The following is an 8,899-nucleotide window of genomic DNA, read 5'->3' as shown; positions in this document are numbered from 1 at the left end:
CGCAAGATGCACTGCAAGAATGCAAAGAAAGAAGGTAGGGGGCGGGCTGTAGGAGGAGAGAGCTGCTAGGAGGCTGGCATCGGGCGGAGGTGTGGGAAGTTTCTGTCGTCCTCCTGCCATCCCATTGGCACGAGCAGGTCCAGGGGATGGGCGGGAAGGGATGGATCGTAGTGGCCTTGCAAGAAGCAGACGATCGTAGCACTATGTTAAGAGACGTGAACAAAGGAGAATAACAAAAAAAAAAATAAAAAATGTACTTTTCTCTCTTCGCTTTAGTTGAGAAAGAGTAGATGATGGTAAAACAGGAGCACTTGGTGCAACGCCTTTCTTACGGGGTAACGTCTCCAAATGGGTTAGTAGGGCGCAACTATAGAAACCTTTAGCTTCGTCGCCGGGGATTTTATTTTATTTCTGTACAAAAATGTCTTTATACTGTATATTGCCTGCAAACTATTGAAGTTGATATTTACATTCAGGTACGATAGGTATTTCTCTGTTCCTAGGGTACAATGGTGTAGTAGCCATATTAGTCCACTTTTAAAAGGTAATATATAGAAATAAAACAAAAACATAAATAAGGTGTTACCTTTTTGATTAGACTAACTTAGGGCCCCTTTTACAAAGGCGCAGTAGCGATTCCCTGCATAACAAATGTGACAAAGCCCATAGAAATTGAATGGGCTTCCTTGAATTTGCTGTGCCCAGAATCACTACTGTGGCTTTCTAAAAGGGGCTCTTTTCTTTTTTTTTTCAATATTTTTTATTGAATTTTGTAATGACAAACATACAGAACAGAATGCAAGTTCGATACAAACATACATCATGGTGAAATAAACCAATGAAAATCAGACTATATCAAGTATACAGGATACCATAAAGAAAATAGGGTAGGACAAGCAGTCCTGCAAGAAAACATTGAGTTAGGTTTATCAATATCAAGCAAGTGTAATTTCGTGTCATATATGTAAAAGCCCGTGAAACTACGAACTACAATATCTGACTAAAGGTGCCCAGACAGTTCCGTAGGCGGACGGAACAGTAGATCTTTCAACCAGTAATTTTTCATATTTACCTATGAGACACAATGAGTTCCACCAAGTATGAAACTCCACTTTTGATAAATCTTTCCAGCAGTGAAGCACATTCTGAATTGCTATTGACAACATACCAACGAAAGATACCCGAGACCGATAGTGCTCAAAGTGCTCCGGTACCAACATGTTCTGGATATCATGCAACTTGCCAAAATCAGATCACCGGTGAAACACGAGGGCGCCATCATTTTGTTCGTCCCTGCTAAAAGGGGCTCTTAATGCAGAGCTCACAATTAGAGAATGACACCGTGGCTGTTAGCTGCGGCTAGCCGGGGATAAGGCCATCCACTGCCCTGTGGAGCGGTGAATGGCCTTGTCCCAGCAGTTAAGGGAGGGAACACGCGTGGTCACCGATCGTGTACGGCCCCCTCCCTCCTTCCTACCTACCGAATCTAGAGATAGAAGAAGAGTGTCAGGTAAGCTTTTCACATGGGTACCAAATGGTACCAGATGTTAATACTTCAGGATAAATTACAAAAGTAATAGGATATTACAGTTTACCTCTGAAAGTTGGCAAAAGTTCAACGGTCAATTTAATTTCTATATCCAGGACAAGCCAAAAACAAAATCACCAAAATGTTCCACAGAAAGACTGGGAAAATTAAACAAAGGAAACAAGACTGTAGAATTGATGATCTTGATGAAAAGTTTATTAAAAAGTATTCACAATAAAAGTGATGCAGATCAGTTGATCATTCCATGTACTGTATATTCCATATAGAACACAGTGAGAATTTTGTGGTGTGGACCCATCATGGTCTGCGTTTCAGTAATAGAAACCTTCTTCTGGGATCCTATGGAGATATGTAGCAATGTGAGTGTACAAGTAGACTATAAAGAGCAATGATAATAGTGATCATGGCCCAATATAAGGGATCAGAGTGCATATGAAATGTAATAATAGAGTTATAAGATGAATATGTTGAGGTGATATATTATATTACCACGTTTCCCTGAAAATAAGACCTACCCTGAAAATAAGCCCTAGTTAGATCGATCCCTGAAGCCCCTCCCAAATGTCCCTGACACTCCCTGACTCGATCCCTGGATTCAACAGCAGCAGCACTTCCTTCCCCCCCCTCCGCCGCGCATTCGAACCCCGCTGACCCTCCCTCCCATTCCCCTGCACAGCATCTTTATATCCCTCCTTCCCATCCGAACCCCGCCAACCCTCCCACCGCGAGACCGACATACCTCCCTCCAAACAGCAGCATCGGCAGCACTCTAAACAAGCTGATTCACGGTCTTCTCCTGCCAGGTCCTTCCCTGCACGTTACTGATGATGTCATCAGCGACACAGCACAGGGAAAGCCCCAGCGGGAGAAGGCCGCAAAGCACACTGTTTAGAATGCTGCCGATGTTGATGTTTGGAGGAGGTATGTCGGTCTCGCGGTGGGAGGGTTGGCGGGGGGATGGGAAGGAGGGATAGAAAGATGCTGCTCAAGGGTTCTGCACGGGGGATGGATAGAAAGATGTTGTGCAAGGGTTTTGCTGCACGGGGGGGATGGGAGGGAGAGAAAGATGCTGCTCAATGGTTTGACTGCACGAGGGGATGAGAGGGAGGGAGGGATAGAAAGATGCTGCAGTTTTATCCTACCTGGGTTTGTCTGTGTCCACTGTTTCTGCTCCTCTGCTCAGCTTCTCTCCCTCCTGCAGCAGCTTCCTTCTGCACAGACTTGCCTTTCTTTGCCTAGACACATCTCTCCTCAGTTTCCCTGCAGCATGACCTCTTCCTGCTTTCTCTCTGGCTGCTTCCTGGTTTCTTTCTCATTCTTCCCAGACTCCCTCAAGCTTCTCCTGGCTTCCTTGATCCTAATTGCTGCAGGTTTGTTGCTAGGCAGGGGCTCTCCTCCAGATTGATGCCTGATTCCACCCAATTGGATGCCCCTTGCCTGACTTCAGATTGGGTCATCTCTTCTTGCAAGCCCACCTTGTCTCCTGATTGGCTAGCTTCTCTTCTGCAGCATGTCCTGCCTCCCAATTAGTTTTCTTTGGTGCTAGCCCAGCCCCTCAGCCCTCCTCTGGGCTTCACTTCTCTCCTTCCCTCCCTGCAGCCTGGAGGGTCCCTGGGTCTGCTGGAGATCAGCTGACCAGTTTTTGTCTTCTGCCATGGCACGCTCCTGTGTCATGGCTCATCCTCCTGACTCCTGGCCTCACTGCATGTCTGTCTCCACTCTCCCGCCGTGACCCAGATTCATGGCAGTGGCACTTCTGGGTTCACGGGGGACATCACAGGATGCTCTTCTCTGTGTTGTCAGCTCTCCTCCGATGCCGGCAGCCTGCACATCGGGCCTTTGATGATGTAATTGGCTTCGGAGGTAAATCTACCCTATTTACATGAACTTAATCCCTATCACATATGAATAATTCAATTTAAAATAATTTCTAAGACCATAATCAGTCATTCTAAAATACAGGTCGTCCAAGTGCCAATAATCGAAACAGGTTTTTAGACATATCCAGAGACTTAGGCCTCTGAATCCCACTGTGCGCCAAGAGCTGAAAGAGGCGTTTTTGAAGGAGTAGTGAGGGCGGAATGTGGGCTGATCTAGACTTAGTCGTACTACAGGGATAATCAAAAGCTTAGTGAGGCTCCCTGGACGGAACTTATATATTGTAACTTAGGCGATCTAAAAACAGGTATAAGTACCCAGAAGGTATCCAAAGTGACCAGATAACCACTGCAGGGACAAAGTACAGACCCCCACATACTCTCCCAGTGATCATTGACCCCCTCACACTGCCACAAAAATCGTAATAAAAACGTACATACCTGCCTCCAGAACATCAGCATCTAGCATAGGAAAGTCAAGTAGAGCTGCACAGAGGTGGCTTAAGTAGTCTGGGGGGTGGGCTAGTGAACCATAGAAAGGAGGACCCAAGCCCATAGGCCACTCTAACCATGCCATTCATGGTGGAAAATGGATGTGAGCCCACCAAAAAAAAAAAACCCAAACCCTAGTCTACTGCCATATAGGTGGCACCTGCAGCCTTAAGGGCTATTGGGGTTGTAGATAGATGGGTATAGGGGCAAGGATCTTAAAGTCCCTCCTTGAGGGCCGCAATCCAGTCGGGTTTTCAGGATTTCCCCAATGAATATGCATGAGATCTATGTGCACGCACTGCTTTCAATGCATATTCATTGGGGAAATCCTGAAAACCCGACTGGATTGCGGCCCTCAAGGAGGAACTTTGAGATCCCTGGTATAGTGGGTTTTAGGGGTGTTTGGGAGGGTTACCATGACTTGCAAGGGAGTTCTGGACAAAAGGTCTTGTTCTGGACAAGAATGTGGTACAAAGATAGAATAGACGATTCCCCCATCCAAAAAATATTTTGGATGTATTTTTTGAGAATGGACTTTTTGAAGCAGCCAACTTTCTCGGCGACTAGCACTCTAGGTCCAAAACAGACTTAGACGTTTCTTTTGATTAGGCTTCTTCACGTCTAACTGCAGCATTCTGAATAATCTGCAACTTCTTCAGTAGGGTTCTGGAACATCCCACATGAACACAATTATATTAGTCAAGCTGAGTTGCTCCCCATCCTCTCGTTAAACTAGGAGACACACCACACATGTCAAAACTGTGAACACTTGTGTGCTCTCACAGCAGTAAAATCCAAAGAGATAAAAACTAGAGCTGCACATTTAGTGCATTTTTAACATGATTAATACGTTAAAATATTAACTCACGTTAATAATTTAACATGTTAATCGCATTTCCCCTCCTCCTAGAGCTTTCTAAAATTGCCTGGAAATCCCCATCCTGCCCTGCTGCAGCAACAACTTCCCCTCACAAGTCCCCAGCTCTTTTTCCTTTGTCTCTCCTCTCATCTCCAACTTTCAAAATCATATTGGCAGCAATAGTGGCAGTGCTAACTTGCTGCCCCAGCGCCTTTCCTCAGCCAGGTCCTGACTTGAACAGGAAGTTGCATCAGATCTAGCTGAGAATAGGTTCTGGGTCAGCCTGGGCAACAAGTTAGCACTGCTGCTGTTGCTGCCTGTGGATTATTTTGAAAGCTGGAGTTGAGAGGAGAAGTAACAAAGGAAAAAAGTGCTGGCGCCTTGCAATAGAGAGGGAGGCTGGCTGAGTCAGAGGTGCTGTACTCGAGAAGGGAGGGCTAAGAACATAAGAATTGCCGCTGCAGGGTCAGACCAGTGGTCTATCCTGCCCAGCAGTCCACTCCCGCCGCGGCCCCCAGGTCAAAGACCAGTGCCCTGAGACCAGCCCTACCTGCATGCGTTCTGGTTCAGCAAGAACTTGTCTAACTTTGTCTTGAATCCCTGGAGGGTGTTTTCCCTATAACAACCTTCGGAAGAGCATTCCAGTGTTCCACCACTCTGGGTGAAGAAGAACTTCTTTACGTTTGTACGGGAGGGATGCTCAATTGAGGAAGAGGTACTATACTGAGGGTACAGGGGGAAAGGTGCTGGACTGGAGGAGAAGAATCAGGCGCAGAGGGAGAGGTGTTAGACTGAGGGTGGGGAGCAGAGAGAGAGGTGTAGGGAAGGGGGCAGGAAGAGAGGGTAAAATGCAGGACTATGAGGGGAACTAGAGGGAAAGATACCAGACTATGGGAGGAGGGGGGAGAGTGTGCAAGAGAAGGAGAGAGCTGTGAGGGAAGATGTATTAATTTACTCCCCCCCACCTCTACAAAACCATGATAGCAGTTTTTAGTGCAGGTTGGTGTGATGAATGCTCTGTGCTGCTAGCGCAGAGCATTTAGCTCGCCAGCCTGCGCTAAAAACCACTATCGCAGTTTAGCAAAAGGGGAGATATGTGTTAGTTAATAATTGAAAAATGTCAGTTTTAAGAATTTACATCTGCTGTCTATTTATTGCTCTTTACAAGAGGAAATGTGATTAATCGTGTGATTAAGAATTTTAATCATGATTAATCATGTGAGAAAAAATTTTAATCGATCTAAAACCCTACTTCATGTTTTCATTAGCTTGCTTTTTGTATTCTAAAAAGAAAAAGGCTAAAATAGAAAGGGAGGGGACAGTGGAGGAAGTATGCCAGCCAATCATGCACAGCAAAGGCTGGGCAGTCCTTCGCAACACAGGCTAAGGCGCTGGGAGAGTGGCCAGAATACACCATGAAAGACTACTGTATACCGAGCAGAAGGAAGTCAGCCCTGAATCTGCAAGGTGTTTTTAAAAGAAGACCACAAAAGAAAGAGGAATGGAAATTAGGATGAATGTACATCTCTGTATAAATCTTAAGGGCTCCTTTTACTAAGCTGCACAAGCAGTTTTAGCACGCGCTTAGCGTGGGCTGCATTGCCGCATGCGCTAGACGCTAATGCCAGCATTGAGCTGGCATTTGTTCTTGGCGCATAGCGTGGGGTTACCGCGCACGGCAATGCAGCGGGCGATAAAAACGCTAGCGTACCTTAGTAAAAGGAGCCCTAAGTGTTTAAAAATCATACACTTCTCCCTCGTCATTCGCGGGGGGTACGGGCAGAGCTGGACCGCGAATGCCGAAAAACCGTGATTATCTGGCTCTGACCCACCCCCACCTCCCTGCCGCCTTCCCGGCCTTACCTGGTGGTCTAGAGGGTTTTCGGGGCAGGAGCCATCTTCCTACGCTCCTGCCCCATGCAGATCGCCATCAGGAAATGGCTGTAGGGAGTTCCCAACATAGTCTCGAGAGGCTGGGAAGGCAGCAGGGAGGAAAAAAAGATGGATTTTTTTTTACATTTAAGACTTTTTAAAATTTTCCCCCTCCCCAGAAAAAAAATCGCGATTATATGAAACCGTGAGTGCAGGAACCGCGAATGGGGAGGGGGAAGTGTATATTCATGTGTGGGTAACACATTAAATATCATAGTCATGTGCAAAACAAAATCAGGAAATTGACAATTAAATATACCTGTGACACACCTATGTCCATATCGGAGATTGTTTGCAGTCTACACTACCGATGTTCTTCTATGACATTATCCCATAAATGTGACCTATAACTTGGGATAGTTTCTTGCTATATTTCCCCCACCACCACCAAAAAAAAGAGTAACTCTATGAAATCAACATCACTCTTTAGGGTTTTTGGGGAAACTTGCAGGGATCTGGCGGACAGCAGGGAGCAAATACCCTGATATCATCTTTTTGGGTGTTTATTCCTAACAGCAATGTACTTCTGTACATGTACCTGTTTTCTTTACTTTGTGAACTCAGGAACATTGCTAATGCTTCTGATTAATAAAGAGTTTTCTCTTGTGCAGGACGCACATAATTCAATAAGACACTACCAAGATTTTTTGTTTAGTTTTTTTTTACTAAAGATCAGCGCATGCTATATGCTGTAGGGCCATTAGGGATAAAATGAGCCTTGTGGCAGATAACAAGTACTAATCTTTAGTAAAAGAGCCTTTATATGAAATCCCATTTTACTCATAGGATATAGAGATCTGAATTGAGATGTCCAAGGTGGGAAGTGCTCAGTTCCAACAGTACGTATTTCTGCTGACAGAAGAATACAGGTGAATTGTGCTGCATCCATAGTGGGAATAGACATTTTACAAACATACATGTTAAAAAACTGAACTGCTCAAACTTGACAGCTTCCATATGGAAGTAGTAATTTTGTGACATCCATGTGTAAGTGTTGCCTCTTCCATGTGTAGATGTCCCATATTACAAACCTAGGGGTCCTTTTGCTAAGCTATATTAAACACTAACATGTGCTTAATGCAGCAAAAAATAAAAAATAAAAAGGTTCGAGGGGAGATCCAGGAAACTACAGACCGGTGAGTCGGTCCTCAGTACCGGGAAAAATGGTAGAGGCGCTGATAAAGGACAGTATCATTGATCACCGTGACAGACACAGTCTGATGAGGATCAGCCAGCACGGCTTCAGCAAAGGAAGATCTTGCTTGACGAACTTGCTGCACTTCTTCGAGGGAGTAAACAGGCAGATAGACAAGGGTGACCCGGTCGACATTGTATATCTGGATTTTCATAAGGCTTTCAACAAAGTTCCGCATGAACGACTTTGAAAAAATTGCAAAGCCATGGAATCAAGGGTGAAATAATCACGTGGATTAAAAACTGGTTGGTGGATAGGAAACAGACAGTGGGGATAAATGGACCATACTCGGACTGGAAAAGCATCACGAGTGGAGTGCCGCAGGGTTCGGTGCTTAGACCCGTGCTCTTCAACATATTTATAAATGACCTGGAAATTGGTACGACAAGCGAGGTGATTAAATTTGCAGACGATAAGAAGTTATTCAGACTGGTGAAGACACAGAAGGATTGTGAAGACCTGCAACGTGACATAAACACGCTCAAGAAATGGGTCGCGACATGGCAAATGAGGTTTAACGTGGATAAGTGTAAGGTGATGCATGTCAGTAACAAAAATCTTATACACGAATACAGGATGTCCTGTGCAGTACTCGGAGAGAGCCCCCAGGAAAGAGACTTGGGAGTATTGGTCGACAAGTCAATGAAGCTATCCACAGCGGTGGCAAAAAGAGCAAACAGAATGCTAGGAATGATAAAGAAGGGCATCATGAACAGATCAGAGAAGGTTATCATGCCGCTGTAGCTGGCCATGGTACGCCCCCACCTGAAATACTGTATCCAGCACTGGTCACCGTACATGAAGAAGGACACAGTACTACTAGAAAGAGTCCAGAGAAGAGTGACTAAAATGGTTAAGGGGCTGGAGGAGTTGCCGTACAGTGAGAGATTAGAGAAACTGGGCCTTTTCTCCCTTGAAAAGAGGAGACTGAGAGGGAACATGATCGAAACATTCAAGATAATGAAGGAAATAAACTTAGTAGATAAAGACAGGTT

The sequence above is a fragment of the Geotrypetes seraphini genome, chromosome 1 (assembly GCF_902459505.1).
Source record: "Geotrypetes seraphini chromosome 1, aGeoSer1.1, whole genome shotgun sequence".
In the NCBI taxonomy this organism is placed as follows: domain Eukaryota; kingdom Metazoa; phylum Chordata; class Amphibia; order Gymnophiona; family Dermophiidae; genus Geotrypetes; species Geotrypetes seraphini.
This window is presented reverse-complemented; position numbering follows the sequence as displayed.